Source organism: Magnolia sinica, chromosome 18 (assembly GCF_029962835.1).
Source record: "Magnolia sinica isolate HGM2019 chromosome 18, MsV1, whole genome shotgun sequence".
NCBI lineage: Eukaryota > Viridiplantae > Streptophyta > Magnoliopsida > Magnoliales > Magnoliaceae > Magnolia > Magnolia sinica.
The window spans coordinates 68,090,094-68,112,171 of record NC_080590.1 but is presented as its reverse complement, the minus strand read 5'-3'; the positions used below and the strand labels follow the sequence as shown (position 1 = coordinate 68,112,171).

At 44.2% G+C, this 22,078-nt stretch overlaps 1 pseudogene; it reads right to left on the bottom strand.

Annotated features, from left to right (window-relative positions):
- Positions 1-3,294: 3,294 nt before the first annotated feature.
- LOC131232428 (histone deacetylase 8-like) lies at positions 3,295-5,414 on the bottom strand (annotated as a pseudogene).
- Between the last annotated feature and the right edge of the window lie 16,664 nt (positions 5,415-22,078).

Sequence of the window (22,078 nt, the reverse complement as noted above, 5' to 3'; positions counted from 1 at the left end):
CCTGACCATGAGATCCATCAGATCGTTGCATTTGATCATCTAGTGTGGTCCACTCTATAATGGTGGGTTTTCTGCTTCAATGGAGAAGATGAGTTAGCCACTCATGGTGATTTTCCTTCTACTGCCTATTTCTTTGATCTGACCCATTTGGACAGACTAGATGAGTCCATCGACTGTTGTGAGATCCACCATACATAGCTAAACTCCGTTTACTAATCACCCTCCTCGACATTTTCGGTCGCAATGATATCTCGTGCAGTAAGAATTTCTCGTTGAAACCTTTCATTCCACTCTTTAGGGTTGTTACATGCCCTAACATGGACGCTCCAGATGCATACATATCGTCTTCTAGAAATGTCCCAGTGGCTAGGATCTCTTCTTCTCTTTAATGGAAAGATTCCCTCTGCCTTTTCTCCTTTTTGTGGAAGAAACTCTAAGCGCCTTGTTGCTCGGACGAGTGGCTGGGATCACTTCGCAATGAACGGTCTGGATTACCATGGAAATGGATTACCAGTGAGGCAACAAAAGGAGGAACAGGAAATCCCATTTTCAAAAAATACTGCACGCATGCCTATTTGGGCTGGGTTTGTGTGCATGTGCATGTGCAGTGACTCGAGTAGGAGGTAGGGTTTTGGTCGGCCCAACCCTCCGAACCAGATGAACGGTTCAGATCATCCTGGTGTGGGGTGATGGTTGGCCACAGATCAAACACATGAACGGCTTGCGTTTAAACTGTCCATTGGTGGGAACAACAGGAAAGAATTTTCTCTTTTTCAATAAAATACGAGTCAACCTCGTTTGACCATGCTAGTGGGTTCGGTGCACTGCAGGTGCACCACCCCTGGTGCACACAAAACACTAGTGCAGGCCTCACAGTGTTGTTTAATGAAATCCACTCAGTCCATTTATCCTAAGCAGAACTGTCAGGCCATCAAACCAAAGATAAGGCAGGTCGAACATTCAGGTAGGCTATAAAACTTCATTTGTGCATCATAAAAGGTGTTTTCCAACCATCCAATAGTTAGATCAACTCATTGTCAGTAATCAACGATCTGAGAGGGTCTTAAACTAGCCTAGGTGCACCTGAATAGTCAGTATTACCATCTAACAATCAGATTCACACGATTTAGTGTTAGATCATTGAACATGATGCCACAAACTTGATAAACGGCGGGTCTCGTGATTCAGGGCTCTAAATTTAAGATAATCGATTAGATTTGTCTATTTATGAAACCAAAATCCTAAAAATAGGTTTCTCTAATGATGTGATGATCTATCTTAAATAATAATGGGTGGATAGCTTGGTATATGGATGGTGATTATTTTCAACCGTTGGATTTAGAATACAATGAATGTAAATGTTCAAATAAGTTAGGTTTGTATTTATACTAAGTTAGGTTGCATGGTAACACCCGAGTACCGAAAAGTACGGCGTGTTACAATCTACCCCCATTAAAGAGAATTTCATCCCTGAAATTCAGTACTTCTACTGTGGATAGGAAAGGTGATAATATAATTTGCAATGTTTCTAAGCATTCACCAATTTCCCATAAAGGTTATGTGTTTGTGCAAATGTATATGACTAATTATCAAAACTGGGGTTGTTACATTAGTGTTAATGCTTCCTTCTTTTTAAACACCTACTTGCACCCTATAGCCATCTAACCATTTAGAAGTTTCACTAACTCTCATGCCTCTGCCATGGTCGACATTCACTTGTCATGTAACCATTTAGAAGTTTCACTAACCATTTAGAAGTTTCACTAACTCTTATGTAGAGATTCCATCACCTCTGCCATGGCCGACATCCACTTGTCATGTAACGCCCCATATTTTCAGGACCCGAGTATATGACCCGTTTCCCAAAAACACGAGTGTTAACCTATAGAGAGCCAAATTTCATATATATATTTTTCATTTAGAGTTAGCAGATTAGCGTAGGATGGACAGATCAACATAAAGAAAAGTTTGCATTTACATTTGGAATATACAAGAGGTTGCCCATAATTATTTATACAAACCAATGTCTCTATATTTACAACTGTAAGAATTTCATAACTTAATACATGAGAAAATATTAAAATGCATATAAAAAAGTCGCAAGATCACGTAGCTTCTTGAAGTAGATACGGCCATGCACCCCTGACACTTGTACCCTGCTCCTCAACAGTCTGAACCTGAAAATCACTTAAGCCATCTGTGCTACCTGTACGGTTATATATTTGATGGATGAGTGGCCAACTCAGTGTAAATTCCCCTCATGATTACACACTACCACATTAGGTAAGCATAGTTATAATAAAACATACAAAACAATACATGATGCAGTCTTATTAGATGCATGGATGCGTGAATGCATCATCGACCCGGGGATGCTCATCCGTTCAGAAGTTGGGCTTGTCACCCATGTAAAGGTTGGCTATTAGCGAAGCACATCACGTGCGTACATCACGTATCGCATTACGACTGTCTATCGTACATCACGTACATAAATCGATAAACGATGGTCTGTGCCATATATGCGTGATTAGCCAAGCCATTATTAGTCTAATTACAATCAACCGGTTTAAATAAGCTTAAGGTCACTACAGGGGCTCGTCACTAACGTAGGCTGACAGCTCGGGCATAGTGTCCCATGACCACCATCCCCAGCCCATGAGGATACCACCTTAGGATGTTTAATGGAACCCATCGACTAGTGGCCAATCATATTTCAGTATATGGGGCTTACCATTGCATGATTGCACAAAATAAAATGTCGAACCCCTCTAAGGCAAATACCAAAACAAAGCCACCGAGGGTGAATATCAAGCTAAACCACATAAGGTAATTATTAAAACTAAGCCACATAGGGCTAATATCAAAACCATGCGATAAAAGACCATCCTTAAAAACTATTTAGACACAGCAACCCCTGGATGGTAAGCCCACATTAATATTCAAATTAAACCATAATTCAATAACCACTAAGTCAAAGGTCCATTTCAATCACAATCAATCGGGTTGCATCTCAAGTATGGGTGTACATTTATAAGTGGGGGTTTCCCACTGATGTACCAGTTTAAGTTCCATAAACAATCAACACTAATCCACAAGCATAAGAAAATATACAGGATAATTATAAGGCATGTTATCTAGCATTTCAATTCCAGTAATTAACACATGTGATTATAAGGTAAAGGTATCAATTCACAATCGAAATTAAAATAAGAACTATCACTTAAGCTAATGGAAAAATGGAAAGCTCAAGGGGAAGAAATTATCACCTTATGTTTTGAACTGCCTACGACATCGCTAGGAGGTGCGTGCGCCCTTAGGGTCGAATTTGCATTAGAATCTTGGCCAACAACCATAACCATTAGCTGTGGGTTGAACCTCAGTATGGTCGGGCAACCAATTCGGTCATCGTGTATTCATATCCTCGGCCACCAGTTCCATTTGACAAAGGCGTATTCAGATTAAAACCAAAGCCTTCACCATCGCTAAGCTCGTCTATGCAACCTATCTGTGGCTGAGACGGAACTCACGAGCCATGATTCATGTGAAGGGAGATTTTGAGGACACTATCTGAATGATAGAACCCTTCAGCCGTTCCATTGCCTTAATGGACATCAATGTCGATAACTGTGACTCGACTGCAGCCAGAGTCTATAGCCAGTTGAACAACAAGACCAACTGTTAAGGAAACAATACCCGTCAGCTTGAGTTGGCTGGGCATGATGGCCAGGTGGATGTGCTAATGCAAATGCAATCTTCGATTGTCCACCTATCGTGTGCTACATTACTGACGACGTCGTTCCGACAGCAAGAGGGGAAGGATCCCAAGAACCAGGGTTCAAAACAGTACCGGTACATAGCGTCTTTCCTCCAGTAGCATCAGCTTGCCTGGGTTCGTTTATGTATTTATGAGTATGAAAGGAGAGGAGTTGGGGAACACAGGCGAGGGTTCCTGAAAACCAGGAGATGTAAGGAGGATGGGGCCCTTCATCAAGATGGAGACAATGTTCTTCACTCGATCTACATTTTCAGGATGCTTTTCCAAGACATCTGGGAAACCCGGATCCATGCCCATGTCGAACATGCCACTTCCTGTCTCGTGATCCATCATCCCCGAACACCCGGATCCTGACTCACAGAGTCCCTGACTCTGATTGACTCGAGCAGGTCGGGCCAACTCGGTAGAGTGTGGTATTGAGTTTTGCTCGAGCACGGCTCTATCTCTCTTTCCTCTCCCTTATTTCTTTCCCATTTTCTCTCCCTCACTCCCTGATCTCTCATTAAGAATCTTAAGACGAACGTGGCCTATTTATAGGTCTAGGGTTAGCTTTCGGATTGCATCCAACGACCATTATTTCATATCGCAATGACCCTGACAGTGTGGTTACACTCGCTGTTTCTGTATGCATGGTGTTGATCCAGCATGTGGGATTGATTCTTGCCATCACGGCCCATCGAATGTGCATTCTTGATCATAAAATGGGACCCACACCATCATGGTGGGTTTCACCACTGGAGGGGAAGATGAAATCGCCTGTAATGGCATTTTTCTACCTTGGGCCTATCACGGTGATCTGCACCATTTGGACGGGCCAGATGGGACCTGCGATTAGTGTGGGGCCCACTTCTCTCATGACAGTTGGGATTCTTCAAACATCTCGTGAGATAATCTGTAACGCCCTAAAAATTGGGGGTCAAACAAAGCTCAACTCCTGAGATCCAGCACATCACTTATGCAATATAGATAATGATGTTTAAATATTGTCCATATTAGTACATTAAACATGAGTGGGATTACACTAAAACAGCATATCATACTCCAGAGGTAATTTGATTAAGCAAGCGGAAGACTGTAACATGCATATTTGAACAAGTAAGTGATTTACAACCTCCAGAGTATAAGTATGTAACTGAGTTGAATGTTTACATATATTGCTTCCAAAGTTTACAAAATGGCAAAAACATAAAGGGTCCAACTAATCCTTGTATCCCTGTAATCCTGACAACGCAGCTCTAGGTCTACACAGACCCGCCTGAGAGCTGCACGTAGGAGAACTCCTCCTCCTCGTCTATGAAATCTGGCTCTGGCACGTAAGCCTCACCATAACCTACATCTAGATTAGAGTCTGGTTGGTGTTTTAAAACACCATCCCAGAGTGGGAGTGAGTGATCAACTCAGTGGGACTATAAAGCAAAGGTTAACATGTTATCATTTCAATCAAGTAGTAATGATAAAGCAATACAACAATCATTCCTAATTACTCTTGTTAATACAGGAATGATATGTAGTAATGATGCATGCCCTCACCTGCACTCCCTCAGCGACTTCATCTAACGATCACGCATGACAAACTCCCTAAACGTGCGCTTCCTTGCCAAAGCACATGCAATGCAGTGCTGGTCGTATTAGCCAAGTAATTGATTAGGCTTATTCATACAGCAGATTCAAGAAGTTAAAGTACCTCCCTTTATATCATCAACCCAAGCGGGGATCCATCTAGGGTCGTTAATCCTAGTTAATCGCATACAATAGGCAAGTTGTAGGGCATCACCCCTACTGAAAATAGTGGATAGGTAAATTCAAGTGTTTATACTCGAGGTCACTACGGGAGGCTCGTCACTTGAATGTAGGCCGACAGCTCGAATACAGTGTCCCATAAACCACTATATTCAACTCACAAGTTTGGGTTGCTCACTAGACACTACGGGGAGACTTGTCACCCCAGCGTAGGCTGACAGCTCGACCATGGTGTCCCATACACTACTATGCCTGGCTCATGAGTCTTAACAGATCTTGGTACCATGGTTGAAATGGGCTTTACATTGGTAAGTGTTACCTTAGATTCAATCAGTAATGTCCATACATGGTAAACACACAATAGGCTAATCGGGTTATTTGACAAGTTCAATTGGTATGAGCACACACTGAATTAATTGACATGGAATGTATAAGCACTCCACGTGGTCTAACCATTATCGACAATCACCGTGCGGTTCGGATTCATCGAACATATCCGATGTGGCGAAACTAGTTCGGCCACTCAATTGGGAACCATTACCGATTGCCTGGACTACGTAGTAGTCCTAATCATACTTAAATGTAATAGGTAGTCACATATGTTAATCATAATAGCATTTAATCAAACAATTCAAACATAATTCTCATTTAAGCATTTTATCAAACACATTGAACATGTTGTTATACATATGCATTTCATCCATAAATCACATAATAGCAATTTACATTACATGAAGGAAACTATATATATGGATAAGGTAGTTGAGAATCTTGTCTCAACACTCTTATTAAAAGTGGTTCATCAAACAATTTCTCATTTAGACATTTTATCAAACACTTAGACTACACATTACCACATGCATGAACTAAATTAGTTATAACATATATTATGGCAAATCCTTTCATAAAGGAGTTGTCTTACATACAACAAACATGTATTCTAGATTAATAGTCATGGCAAGCACAAATCATAATTTCAATTTCATTCAAACATTTCAACAAACACATAGAATGCATTATATATTCACATAGTTTACACACATGTATAATTTATCGAATACATCGTAACTCAGATCATATGGCAGCAATCAAGTGTAACGACCTTGGAAATTTTGTGTTAATTTTTCCTTAAGTAGTTGTTTTTAGGGTAATTAGCGCTATACTCGATTGCTTGTGAAATTTGCATCAATCACTTTAAATTGTATCTGCATGACTCAAAACTTATAGATTAGTTAGCGCTACGTTACTCTGAAATCTGGGATCCATCGCTAAATCCAGTTGTTCTGAGAAATTTTTGGAAGTTCTGGATCGGACCTGGACTGTGCGTCGAAAGTCCGATAGCGATGATCTTAAGCTGTTGCGGTCACCATGTTGGGCTTGACCATCACCTCAAAAATCAAGTCCATGTGATGTTCTGGGTCGATTTGATTGAGTTCGGAGTGAAGAGTGTGAGAACGGTTGGAAATTTATTAAGCTTTTATGAAATCTGAGTCGTGTCGCTTGCGCGACGATTTTAAGCTATCTAACCATTGGATTCTAACCCAATTTTACCCTCTGATCAGGGAAGGTGGCCCAGGCATATCCTTGTGCTTGTGGACCTGATCGAGTTTCCGTGACCGTTGAATTGAGTGTGGTCCGCCACGGATGATCTGAAGAGCCGGTCGGTACGAAAACTCAGCTTGACCTAGATCCATGGTTAAGGAGCTTAAGTCCGACCTTTCGTGGTATTTGGCCCACAAGAAGTGCTTCGTTGGATCGCGAGAGTCAGGTTTTGGTTATACCCTAAGTATACCTTGGCCCTGGGGTTATTTTCATCAATTTGAGGCCTATTTATAGTCCTTAAACCCTAGCTCTCTTTTCCATACGAATTTTCTCTAACCCTACCTAAGAAAGAGAGTGGAAAAGAGAGAGAAAGTGAGAGAGAAGTTCGTGAATCATCTTGGATTCTTTCCTATTCTTATTCATCTTTGAACCTTCACTTTGAATCGTTATTCTGATAATTCTGAGTTCATCTTGGGGTAAGTTAACCTAACCCTAATCTGTGTTAGAGCTTAGATTAGTCTTGGTGTTGTTGTATCTCATTTCTATCCTTGTTTTAGGGTATTCTATCGCCGTTGACGAAGACAACTCATCTAAATCAGTTCGGTGTTTCTTTTCTGGCTTAAGGTGCGGACTTTAACTGTATAGGTTAGGGTTTTTAAGGCTTTCAATGCCAGTTAATGATTTATTCTTGTTATGGATGAGATTTCACATGCCAAATGTTGTGTTTATGTTGCATTCCTGATATGCATGTGTTATATTGAGATTTGTGTATTCTATGTGTATGTATAAAGTACCGTATACATATAAAATATGCACTTGTGTTTGCCATGATTATTTGTCATGTATGTATGCTAGATGTATGTATGACAACTCCTTGGTAAAAGGAATTGTCCAAATATGTTTTTTTCAACATACGTCTTGTATGTTGTATCATGTACTCTAAGTGTTTGTAGAAATGTCTGAATGTTCTAATGTGTGATATTTCAACCTAGTATGGGCGTTGAGAAGCGATTCTCAACTCTCCCACTAGTGTGTATGATTTCCTTCTTGCTAGTTACATTCCATGTTATTTAATTTCAAGCATTGCTTATGCTTACATTTATGTTAAGTTGATATTCTTCAGATGCTTGAGTACCACTTGATTTAAGTTGTTGTTCCATTACTGTTTTACATTCAATATGAATATCTGTTGTAGTGTAAGGTGTGTGGGACTACGAATAGTCCAGGAAATCGGTAATCGGCCTTAAGATCGTGGCTGAGGTTGCTTTCACCACGTAGGACGTATTAGACGAATCCGAGTCGTATTAGAGTTGGCGGCAGTGGTTTGGCCACGCGGAGTGATTGCGCACTCTATGTCGTTCAACCCAACGTGCGCTCGTGCTAGTCGAGTTCGTCAAGTAACCCGATTGTCCGATGTATGTTCACCATGTATAGACGTTACTACTTGAATCTAGGGTACCGAACTTACCAGTGAAATCCTATTAACCATGGTACCTTGATCCGCTAAGACTCATGAGTCGGACATGGTGGTATGGGACACCGTGGTCGAGCTGTCGGCCTACGCTAGGGTGACGAGCCTCCCCGTAGTGACTAGTGAGCAACTAAACTCGTGAGCCGATTATGGTGGTATGGGACACTATATTCGTGCTGTCGGCCTACATTGATTGGTGACGAGCCCTTTGTAGTGACCTCAAGCATGCCTGGATACCGCATTGAGGTGACGAGCCTTGGTGTAGTAACGAAGGTATGATAGGCGTGCATTGATTGGTGACGAGCCCTTTGCTACGACCTGAAACCATATGATCGTATGAGATGTCTAGGACTGCCGACCCTAGAATGGATCACTGTTTGGATGGTGACATGAGGAAGGTATTTTAGCTTCCCAATCCTGCTGTATGAAAAGGACTAATAACAACTTGGTAATCATATCCATACACCGCATTTGCATGTGCTTTGTGGGTGTGGCACACTTTAAGGTGGTGTCATGCGTAACGTAAGATGAAGACGCTGTGGGTGTACGCGTGAGGGCATGCATCATTTTGCCTACATCCCTGCATTAACAAGAGTACTTAGGACTTGTTTAATTGTTATGCTTTATCATTACTACTTGATTGAACTGATAACATGTTAACCAGTGCCTTATTGTTCCACTGAGTTGATCACTCACTCCCACGTTCTGGGGCGGTGTTAAACACCCACCAGACTCTGTCTTAGGTTCTGATGTTGCAGATGTGGATGCGACTTCTGAGGCAGAGCGAGAGATGAATGATGATGAGGCTGCTTTCTCTTATATGCAGTTTTCAGACGGGTTCTAGCGAGCCTTGGTCTGATGCGCGGGACTCTGGGATTATTTTTAGGAATTTAAATGATGTAACTTGCTACTTGTAATTTTGTTAAGTAACACTTTCATACGACCTGGTTAGTGAATGTACTTCAGGGATTTACACTTGTACACATATATTTCTATAAGTCTTCCGCTTGCTTTTTTTCACTTATCCCTGAATTATATCTGTGTTTTGGCTTAATCTATTCCATGTTTTATGCACTAATACAGTCAACATACATCCATCATCAAATATGTTGCATAAGTGATGTTTTCGAACTCGGGAGCTGAGTTATGCTCGACCCCCGAATTTCATGGCGTTACAAGTTGGTATCAAAGCATGATCTGGATTAAACCGGACCTGGGTTATGGTCACACACCACACGTTGTCACCACTTTAGTGTATTTGGGTGTGGGTCTATCGTAGATTTTGTGTTTGTGCTCCGTAGCTTCTATCGGCGAAAGTTTCCTAAAAACCTTCGCCGAGATCGAGTCTGTGCTCTCTCCTAATCACACACAGTGTCTCGAAACCTTTTCTAGATCATCTATTAATGAGTTTAGATGGTTTATCATCTTGTTTTAACCTTTAAACCTTCAAGAAATCTTTATTTTAATCAGATTTTTGTCAGAATGGCCCGATAGGCATCAAATCATGCAAGGGGCCGATCGGGGCATTTCCTGTGGGGCCCAGGGGGGGAACCACACATTTCTGACCATGGGGGACCAGGAGGACCTCGCCCAAATGGTGAGGCATCACCAGTTAGTCCAGAGACTGGCGATGCCATCGCCGGTTCGGCAAGGGCTCGCCGATCAGCGGGCCAGGCGGGCCGGGCCGGCGCGGACCGATGCTTCCTTGGCCTAAGGTGGCCCACCCCTCCACGATTTTCTATTTGAAACCATTCCTTTAACCTATTTCCTTCACAAACATCCCTCCCAAGCTCTCCCTTTCTTGAAAACTCTCTCCAAACTCTTTCAAATCTCTCCCAAATCTTCTTCTTCTTCCATTTTCGTGCAAACCCCATCACCCCATCTCAAAACCCTCACTCCCATTGCTGATTTCCCTTTCCTTCCTTCTCATTTGAGCTCTTACATCCCCTTTTTAGGTCTTAAGTGTGTGGAAGCTTCACCATCTTCCTATTTCTCTCTTTCTCTCATTTCTCATGACCCTCTTTGAGTTCATCACGGCCATATTTTCCATTTCTGCTCTTCTTTCTTTGATGGGGAAGAAGAGAGCGCTCGTGGATGAAGCCGGGCCTAGCCGTCCAACCCGTGCACGGAGGCCGAGAGGTGCCGCCGCGAGCACGTCCTCCACTCGTGAATTCCAGACCAAGCGGGACCTCGATCCTCGAGCTCCCATTGGTAGAACTTTGTTGGCGGAGCTATCGCATGGAGTCTATGAAGGCCGTAGTCCTTTTTGAGGCTCATGTCGATTCGCTGCTGTATGATGAGTTTTTGTTGTTAGAGCACCTAGAAGGGGCTGGTTGGTGTCCCTTGTTCGAAGGCGAGTATCACGCGAATGCTAGCACTGTTCGAGCCTTTTATGCCAATATTCGTGATCCTTCGCTGGAGCCTCTGCAGTTCAAGATCCCTTGTGGTAACGGTTGAGTGGGTATTGTCAATGTTGCTTTGATATCCCGACTCCTGAATGTGCCACTTGGTGAAGTGCATGCCAGTGAGAAGAATGTGAACAGTGTGCGCGAGAGGGATCGTCGCACCCGATCCTTGTGTGGTCGTCTGGTCAAATGACAGCCTAATAGGAGTCTTCTGGCTACCTGCATGACGGACGACTTTCATTTGTTTCATCACATGTGTACGTTCAATGTATACCCAAGGTGGAGCAATCGCAGCGAGTGTACTCGCCTGATGGTGGATTTTCTGTATCAGGTGGGGCAGGAACCAAAGTTGTGTGTGTCGAAGTACATCATGCGTCAGATTATTCTCATCGCTCATTCGAGTAGGAGGACCGAGTCGCTTCCATTTGGCCGCCTCATTTACAAGCTTGCACATGAGTTTGGCTATAGGCTTGGAGCTGAGATGCCGGTTCCTCTTCATCATATCAATCTGAGGACTCTTAAGCAGATGGAGATCGGTTCTGGTCGGCATGCCTCAGAGAGTGAGGCTGAGTCTGAGAGCGATGGTGAAGAGAGTTATGCTGAAGGTGGTGCTGAGATTGAGGAAGAAACAGAGCAGGACGAGGAAGGGGATGAGGCATAGGATACGAGTGATAGCTCTCCTCCTGTGGCGCCAGAGCAGGGCGCAAAGCAGACTGCCAGAGATGCCCGTCTTACACGGCTTGAAGAAGGGCAGGCTGTTTTACGCCAGGATATTGTTGATCTTCGAGGCCTTGTTAAACATAAGTTTAAGAAGGTGACTCGAACTCTGAAGTCTATCCTGTGTTGCTTGCAGGATAAGGGTGCCCCGCCTCCATCTCCTGATTCCGACGAGTAGCTGTCGTCGTGGCCATCATTTGCTTTGTTTGTTGTTTTCTTTCTGTGTGTAGCCGTTGTTGGCTTTGTAGTTGTAGTTGTTGTAGTCGTTTGTGGTTGTTTGTAGTTGCTGTGGTTGTTTGAAGTGTTAGATGTTATTGTTTACATGCTTTCCTAGTCGTGATTCATGTATTGCTGCACTACTTGTATTACGACGATTTTGATTAATGGAATGCATGTTGTTTGTCTTTGGAGTTGTTCTGTGTTGCTGTGTGGATGGATTATGTGATGTAGAATCTGATAGGTTGCATCCTCTGTTGAATGTAGGGATGCCTCCTAAGGGTTCGAAGTCTTCGGCTCGTCTCTCTTTGATTGAGTCGCTTGCTGGGGTTCCTCCCTTGAGCGATAGCCAGTCAGATCCACAGGCGGGTCTGTCTCATGCCGGTGTTGGGCCGACACCTATGGCTCCTCCAGTCATGCCCTCGGTTCCTGAGCCGAGCCGTGCACCTTCGTCTGCTGATAGGTTTGAGCAGATGATGCTGTTGATGTAGCAGCAGCAGATTCAGCAGCACCAGCACCAGCAGCAGTAGTAGGAGTTCCTCTCTTCCATGGCTAGCATCTTTCCTCAGTCAGTGGGGGCGACTCCACCTGCTTCACCTATGCCTCCATCTGGGAGCGCCAGTGCCAGCGACACTTTCGAGCGATTCCAGCGCTTGCGACGTCCTACTTTTATGGGTTCTCATAGACCCGAGGAGGCCGAGTATTGGATCGACTGCATCACTAAGATGCTGAGACCGTTGCACTGCTCTGAGGTTGAGCAAGTTGAGCTTGTCTCCTTCATGTTTGAGGAGGCTAGTCTGTGGTGGGACAGTGTTCTTCGCACTGTCGAGGAGGATTTTGTGTGGTCGTGGCAGGCGTTTGAGGCGCGCTTCCACGAGAAGTATTTCCCGGTTACGTACCGACATGAGAAGGAGAGTGAGTTCCTTCACCTCCGCCAGGGAGGGTTGTCGGTGACGGAGTATGAGAACTGGTTTACTGAGTTGGGTCGGTATGTTCCTTTGATCCTGGGTGATCAGTCGATGAGGATGCGGTGTTTCTCTGAGGGATTGAGACCTAAGATCCGATCAAAGATTTGCTGTGCTAGCATTTCTTCTTATGCGAAGCTGGTGAGCATGTCCTTGCGAGCAGAGCAGGACGGGGATAGAGCGTCCCGCATGCGAGCACCGATGGTTCCTAGGCCGCGACCGAACTTCCAAGGTGCACCTTTCCTCGGCAAGAGGCCGCGAGCAGATTCTCCTCCGAGGCGTTCAGCGCCGCCCGCTCAGCAGATGAGAGCTGATCTTCGATGTTCATACTGTGGGAAGACAGGGCATTTAGACCGTTTTTGTGTCTCCTTATGCGAGCTAGTGGTTTTACACCACCGCAGAGGATTAGCCGTCCGATGCCTCAGGTTATTTCTCCTCCACCTCTTCGATCAGCGCCAGCTATCCATCCTTCAGACCTACAGTTCCTAGCTTCAGGCCACCTCAGCGGCTCATGGTTCCCCCCCCGAATCGTCAGCAACAGGCTCGAGTTCATGCGCTTTCAGCTGAATCGCCTATATCTCACTTAGTGCCGAGGTCCTTCGAGGTGACAGCGCACATTGAAGGTATTCCCATTTCTATGTTGGTGGATACAGGGTCCACTACTTCTCTTATATCTTATGCGGCAGTTAGGCGTTTGGGTTTGAGATCTGTTCCTATGCAAGGAGTGACGCTTACTACCGCTATGGGGATTTTCTCTGCCTTGGGCAAGCATTGTTTGGATTGTTTGGTTGATCTAGGAAGTGGATCGATCCGTGTTGATTTCTTAGTCGCACCGCTTTATCATTACGATGTTATTATGGGTATGGATTGGCTCACAAGGATGCGAGCTGAGATTGATTGTGAAGCTAGATCAGTGACGATCCATGAACCTGAGGGCGAGACTGTTACTTTCCTAGTTCAGGTCAGTTACCCTCTTCGTATTGATTATTATTCTTCTCTGTTGGAGAGTTTGGCTGAATCGGCGTTAGTTAGCACGCCGGTAGTTTGGGAATTTGAAGATGTGTTTGAGTCGATTCCTGAATTACCTCCTCAGCGTGAGATTGATTTTGCTATCGATCTTATGCCTGGTGCGGCGCCCATTTCATTACCCACCTATCGTATGCTTCCGAGTGAAATGGAGGAGTTGAGGAAGCAGATAGATGGTTTGTTGGATTTTGGTTTTATTCGGCCTAGTGTGTCTCCTTGGGGAGCACCTATTTTGTTTGTGAAGAAGAAGGATGGTTCCTTGCGATTGTGTATTGATTATCACAGGCTGAATCTGGTAACTATGAAGAATAAGTACCCTTTGCCCAGGATTGATGATCTGTTTGATCAGTTGAAGGGGGCACGGTATTTTTTGAAGGTTGATCTGCAGTCAGGGTATCATCAGTTGCGTGTCAAGGATGGGGACGTGCAGAAGACCGCTTTCAGGACTAGCTTCGGTCATTATGAGTTCCTTGTGATGTCGTTCGGTCTTACGAACGCACCGGCAGTGTTCATGGATCTGATGAACAGGGTGTTTCGACTATTCTTGTTCCGATTCGTCATTGTTTTTATCGATGACATCTTGATTTATTCGGTGAGCCGGGCAGAACACGAGGAGCACTTAAGAGCGGTTTTGGATACTCTGAGGAAGAATCAGCTTTCGTGCAGTTCAAGAAGTGTGATTTCTGGAAAGAGGAAGTCAAGTTCCTGGGACATGTGGTGTCCAAGGAAGGAATAGCTGTCGACCTTGCCAAGGTAGCTGCAGTGCAGGACTGGAAGCAGCCTAGTTCAGTTACTGAGGTAAGGAATTTTCTGGGTCTTGCAGGCTATTATCGACGCTTTATTCAAGACTTCTCGAAGATTGCCAGACCGTTGTCGCAGCTGACACGGAAGGATTTGAAGTTTGCTTGGAATGAGCAGGCGGAGTTAGCTTTTCAGGAGCTGAAGGACAAGTTGACGTTTGCCCCTGTGCTAGTATTGTCAGAGCAAAGGGTTAAGTATATTATATATACTGACGCCTCTCGCGTGGGTCTAGGTTGTGTCCTTATGCAGAAGGACAGGGTGATTACTTATGCTTCGCGTTAGTTGAGGAAACACGAAGAGAATTACCCTGCGCATGACCTGGAGTTAGTAGCTGTCATTTTCGCATTAAAGCTTTGGAGACATTACCTCTATGGTGAGGAGTTCGAGCTCTTTTGCGACCACAAGAGCCTTAAGTATATTTTCACGTAGCGTGATTTGAATATGAGGCAGCGCAGATGGATGGAAACATTGAAGGACTTCAAGTTCGATGTTTCTTACCATCCGGGCAAGGCGAACCTTGTGGCAGATGCGTTGAGTCGCAAGAAGGCTATTGAGTTTGTGGCTCCGCTGATGATAGCAGAGTGGGATATGTTGGAGTTCGTGCGCGATTTTGAGTAGAAGCTTGCGGTGGTTGAGCCGTATGAGCTTATCGCACACATTCGTGTACAGCCCCTTATCGACGAGAGGATCGTTGTAGCTCAGGCAGATGATGAGCTTTTGGTGAAGATGAGGAAGCGGGTTGGTACAGAGGAGAACTCCGACTAGAGTGTTAATACTGATGGGGGCCTATGATTTCGTGGCCGATTATGTGTTCCTGACATCCCTGACTTGAGACAGGAGGTTCTCGAGTTAGCCCATAGTTCTAAGCTTGCGATGCATCCTGGTAGCACGAAGATGTATCAGGATATGAAAAGGTCTTATTGGTGGGACAATATGAAGGTCCAGATTGCTGAATTTGTTTCTCGTTGTCTCACATGCCAGCAGGTCAAGGCAGAGCATCGCCCACCTCTTGGATTGCTGCAGCCCATGCCCATAGCTGAATGGAAGTGGGATTTCATCTCTATGGATTTTATCTCTAGGTTGCCGAGAACGAGGAAGGGATATGACTCTATTTGGGTGATCGTCGACCGATTAACGAAGTCGGTGCATTTCTTACCGATCAGAGTCACTAACTCTGCAGATGAGTTGGCTAGGTTGTATATCAAGGAGATAGTACGTCTACATGGAGTTCCCCTGGAGATTGTGTCTAATAGAGACACGCGTTTTACATCTATCTTCTGGACTTGTATCCAGGAAGCGATGGGTGTGAAACTGAAGTTCAGCACCACGTTTCATCCGCAAACAGATGGGCAGACGGAGCGCGTGAATCAAGTCCTGGAGGATATGTTGCGAGCTTGTGTTTTGGATTTCAAGGACAGTTGGGATGATTATCTTCAGTATGCAGAGTTCGCGTATAACAATAGTTTCCAAGCGAGTATCGGCATGGCTCCCTATGAGGCGCTATATGGTCGCCCGTGCAGAGTACCACATTGTTGGGCAGAAATTGGTGAGCGTAGTTTTCTTGGCCCAGAGTTGGTGCAGGTGACTTCAGAGAAGGTTGACATCATTCGACATCGACTTCTGACAGCCCAAAGTAGGCAGAAGAGTTATGCTGATACGAGGCGTCGATCGCTTGAGTTTGGGGTTGGAGACCATGTGTTTTTGAAGGTCTCTCCTATGAAGGGAGTTCTGCAGTTCGGTAAGAAGGGGAAGCTGACGCCGAGATTTATTGGTCCATTTCAAGTTCTGGATCGAGTGGGAGTGGTAGCATACCGCCTTGCTATGCCCACACCTCTTGCGGGCGTGCATAACGTATTTCATGTTTCTATGCTGAAGAAGTACGTTCCTGATCCTTCGCATATTATCAGTTGGGAGCAAGTGCAGTTGAGTGAGGATGCCACTTATGTACTGCGACCGACGCGTTATCCCTCTTGTGAAGGTGCTATGGACGCATCATGGTGTGGAAAAGGCTACTTGGGAATCTGAAGCTGAGGTCAGAAAGACCTACCCTCTGATCCTTGAGGAATTTATTAAGGTATGAATTTCGAGGATGAAATTTTCTTTAAGGGGGGTAGATTGTAACGACCTTGGAAATTTTGTGCTAATTTTTCCTTAAGTAGTTGTTTTTGGGGTAATTAGCGCTATACTCGATTGCTTGTGAAATTCGCATCAATCACTTTAAATTGTATCTGCATGACTCAAAACTTGTAGATTAGTTAGCGCTACGTTACTCTGAAATCTGGGATCCATCGCTAAATCCAGTTGTTCTGGGAAATTTTTGGAAGTTCTGGATCGGACCTGGACTGCGCGTCGAAAGTCCGATAGCGATGATCTTAGGCTGTTGCGGTCACCATGTTGGGCTTGACCATCACCTCGAAAATCAAGTCCATGTGATGTTCTGGGTCGATTTGATTGAGTTCGGAGTGAAGAGTGTGAGAACGGTTGGAAATTTATTAAGCTTTTATGAAATCTGAGTCGTGTCGCTTGTGCGACGATTTTAAGCTATCTGACCGTTGGGTTCTGACCCAATTTTACCCTCTGATCAGGGAAGGTGGCCCAGGCATATCCTTGTGCTTGTGGACCTGATCAAGTTTCTGTGATCGTTGAATTGAGTGTGGTCCGCCACAGCTGATCTGAAGAGCCGGTCGGTACGAAAACTCAGCTTGACCTAGATCCATGGTTAAGGATCTTAAGTCCGACCTTTCGTGGTATTTGGCCCACCAGAAGTGCTTCGTTGGATCGCGAGAATAAGGTTTTGGTTATACCCTAAGTATACCTTGGCCCTGGGGTTATTTTCATCAATTTGAGGCCTATTTATAGTCCTTAAACCCTAGCTCTCTTTTCCATACGAATTTTCTCTAACCCTACCTAAGAAAGAGAGTGGAAAAGAGAGAGAAAGTGAGAGAGAAGTTGGTGAATCATCTTGGATTCTTTCCTATTCTTATTCATCTTTGAACCTTCACTTTGGATCATTATTCCGACGATTCTGAGTTCATCTTGGGGTAAGTTAACCTAACCCTAATCTGTGTTAGAGCTTAGATTAGTCTTGGTATTGTTGTATCTCATTTCTATCCTTGTTTTAGGGTATTCTATCGCCGTTGACGAAGACAACTCGTCTAAATCAGTTCGGTGTTTCTTTTCTGGCTTAAGGTGCGGACTTTAACTGTATAGGTTATGGTTTTCAAGGCTTTCAATGCCAGTTAATGATTTATTCTTGTTATGGATGAGATTTCACATGCCAAATGTTGTGTTTATGTTGCGTTCCTGATATGCATGTGTTATATTGAGATTTGTGTATTCTATGTGTATGTATAAAGTACCGTATACGTATAAAATATGCACTTGTGTTTGCCATGATTATTTGTCATGTATGTATGCTAGATGTATGTATGACAACTCCTTGGTAAAAGGAATTGTCCAAATGTGTGTTTTTCAACATACGTCATGTATGTTGTATCATGTACTCTAAGTATTTGTAGAAATGTCTGAATGTTCTAAACCTAGTATGGGCGTTGAGAAGCGATTCTCAACTCTCCCACTAGTGTGTATGATTTCCTTCTTGCTAGTTACATTCCATGTTATTTAATTTCAAGCATTGCTTATGCTTACATTTATGTTAAGTTGATATTCTTCAGATGCTTGAGTACCACTTGATTTAAGTTGTTGTTCCATTACTGTTTTACATTCAATATGAATATCTGTTGTAGTGTAAGGTGTGTGGGACTACGAATAGTCCAGGAAATCGGTAATCGGCCTTAAGATCGTGACTGAGGTTGCTTTCGCCACGTAGGACGTATTAGACGAACCCGAGTCGTATTAGAGTTGGCAGCAGTGATTTTGGCCATGCGTAGTGTTTGCGCACTCTATGTCGTTCAACCCAACGTGCGCTCGTGCTAGTCGAGTTCGTCAAGTAACCCGATTGTCCGATGTATGTTCACCATGTATGGACGCTACTGCTTGAATCTAGGGTACCGAACTTATCAGTGAAATCCTATTAACCATGGTACCTTGATCCGCTAAGACTCATGAGTCGGACATGGTGGTATGGGACACCGTGGTCGAGCTGTCGGCCTACGCTGGGGTGACGAGCCTCCCCGTAGTGACCAGTGAGCAACTAAACTCGTGAGCCGATTATGGTAGTATGGGACACTATATTCGTGCTGTCGGCCTACATTGATTGGTGACGAGCCCTTTGTAGTGACCTCGAGCATGCCTGGATACCGCATTGAGGTGACGAGCCTTGGTGTAGTAACGAAGGTGTGATAGGCGTGCATTGATTGGTGACGAGCCCTTTGCTACGACCTGAAACCATATGATCATATGAGATGTCTAGGACTGACGACCCTAGAATGGATCACTGTTTAGATGGTGACATGAGGAAGGTATCTTAGCTTCCCAATCCTGCTGTATGAAAAGGACTAATAACAACTTGGTAATCATATCCATGCACCGCATTTGCATGTGCTTTGTAGATGTGGCACACTTTGAGGTGGTGTCATGCGTAACGTAAGATGAAGACGCTGTGGGTGTACGCGTGAGGGCATGCATCATTTTGCATACATCCCTGCATTAAGAAGAGTACTTAGGACTTGTTTAATTGTTCTGCTTTATCATTACTGCTTGATTGAACTGATAACATGTTAACCAGTGCCTTATTGTTCCACTGAATTGATCACTCACTCCCACGTTCTGGGGCGGTGTTAAACACCCACCAGACTCTGTCTTAGGTTCTGATGTTGCAGATGTGGATGCGACTTCTGAGGCAGAGCGGGAGATGGATGATGATGAGGCTGCTTTCTCTTATATGCAGTTTTCAGACGGGTTCTAGCGAGCCTTGGTCTGATGCACGGGACTCTGGGATTATTTTTGGGAATTTAAATGTTGTAACTTGATACTTGTAATTTTGTTAAGTAACACTTTCATACGACCTGGTTAGTGAATGTACTTCAGGGATTTACACTTGTACACATATATTTCTATAAGTCTTCCGCTTGCTTTTTTTCACTTATCCCTGAATTATATCTGTGTTTTGGCTTAATCTATTCCATGTTTTATGCACTAATACAGTCAACATACATCCATTATCAAATATGTTGCATAAGTGATGTTTTGGAACTCGGGAGCTGAGTCATGCTCGACCCCCGAATTTCAGGGCGTTACATCAAGTTAGACATAAATCATTGCTGATATTGAAAGCCTTGAAAACCATAACCTAAACATTTATAGTCCACACCTTTCATCAGAATACTTGATTAGGACACGGTTCGAATCCTATATTGTCGTAAACGGGACAATAGGTACCTAAATCATGAAATAGGTTAGCTATTTCATTGATTACTCTATCTGGATTGCTAAAGCAAGATTAGGGTTAGGATTCCTTACCCAAATTGTAATTAGAAAGGTTCGTGTAGCGATGGTGGGGAGACAAAACGGCGTGTGGACTCGTGGGTAAAGATCCCAGCAACGATCTCCAGGAATCTCCCTTATTTCCTTACTCTTTTCTCTTCTTTTCTCTCTTATTTCTCCTAGGGTTAGAGAAATTCGTATAGAATGAGAGACGGGTGGTTTAAGGTCCTTATATAGGCCCAGAAGTGATGTCAAAGGCCTCAGGGCCACGGTATACTTAGGTTATAGCCAAAGGGTGCCTGTTTTTGACAAACAGGGCCCTTAGGAAGGTCCATTTCTTACCCACGTCAGGGAGTAAGTTTCTTGATAATGGATCTATGTTAGGACTGTGTTTATGGTGCGATCTGACAAACTGATCGGCCATGAAGGACCCCTATCAGATCATCGGTCGTCGTCCCTCGATCAGGGCCACAAGTATACTGGAGGTGCAAGGAAATTTCCCTTATCCATTAGTGTAGTTGGGTCAGAAATTGATTGTCTGAAGTCTTTAATTTCGCTTGCAAGCGAATGGTTCAAATCACTTAAGTTCTGGTTCACTTTCTAAAGATATTTGCATTTCTCACACACCTCGCTCAAGGCTCAAGTTGTGTGTTTCTAGATACTATTTGGGCTCAATTCCCACGATGGTTGTCAAGCCCAATAAGACGGTTGTAACCCTATAATTTCACGGTCATCTGACTTTCGACACGCGGTCTAGGTCCAATACGGAGTTTCAATGTACTCCTGAGAGCAACTGGGTTTTGGGATTTCTCCAAGGTTTTCAAGTAATGTTGAGTTAGCGATTTTAATGGTTTTGGGTCTTGTAATTCGTATAGATAGTGGTTCAAGCTAATCCACCGATTAATTTAGTTTAGTACTTAATTAATTTTCGTCTAATTTTCATAGTATACAGTCTTTTGGGATTTCTACCTGAGGTGGCACTTGGGTCTTTGTACGGATTTTTCCAAGACGTTACATAATCCGCCTTGGCTTCCTTCTCGCGTGGGGGGACAACTTCTCGGCTATCTCTGGAGCTGCCCTAGTGTGGATGGCTGAGATCATCTATGGAGCTCAGGCAGAGGGTTTGGATCGTGCCAGCACGATTTCTTGAAATGGAAACGCTTCCCACGCCGTCTTGCTTAGCAGACGGTTGCCTGGCTTCTTTTGGCACCAAAAGGAGAGCTGAGATACGCCCAGCTAGAGGGTTAGGATGGCTCAAAAGCAACCACGCGTGAATTACTAACATGGCACCACCACAAGTTTTCATTTTAAAAAACTGCCGCACCTACCTATACTTGGGCCCGCATTTGTGTGCATGCACGGATGCATGAACGCGTACGGGCGACATGGATTTGGTCAGACAAAGATGCTCTACCAGATGAATGGTTTGGATTGGCTTAATGTGGCTCACCTTGATTACAATAGGTTAATCTTGTAGAGTCTGGAAACACACCTTCGCTCGCACGCTAGGCTACTTGCTGTGAGCACATACGCGTGTTTCCACATGCGAGAAGGGCATGGTTTTGGTTGAGTTCAAAGGGCGTGTATGATGGACAGCTTGGTCCGTCGTGGTGGTCCTTAATGGTGGGCCACAGATCAATGCACGAAGACTGCCCGTTTTAAGCGGGTCTGCGCGGGAGAAAATTTGAAAAAGGAATTGCTTTTCTTCTTTGGCTTGGGTCAACTGGCTTTGACCTATCAGGCAGGTTCGGTGCATGTCTAGTGCAACAAAATCTGTGTGCACACCACTCTTGCGTGGGGTCCACTCAGATGTATCCCCCAGATCTGCTCCATTTACTCAGTTTGGGGGTCCCTGTAAGGACTTTTAACTGAAGACTAGGCAGATCCAAAGTTCAGATGGGCCATTATCCTATGTTTTTAGTTCTCAACCATGAAGTTTTATTGATTTGATGGCCAGATCGTGCTGTTCTTGAATACCAACGGTTAGAAAGGTCTTAGGGACTATTCAAGTGGGTTTCTAATGGTGTGTTTTGCT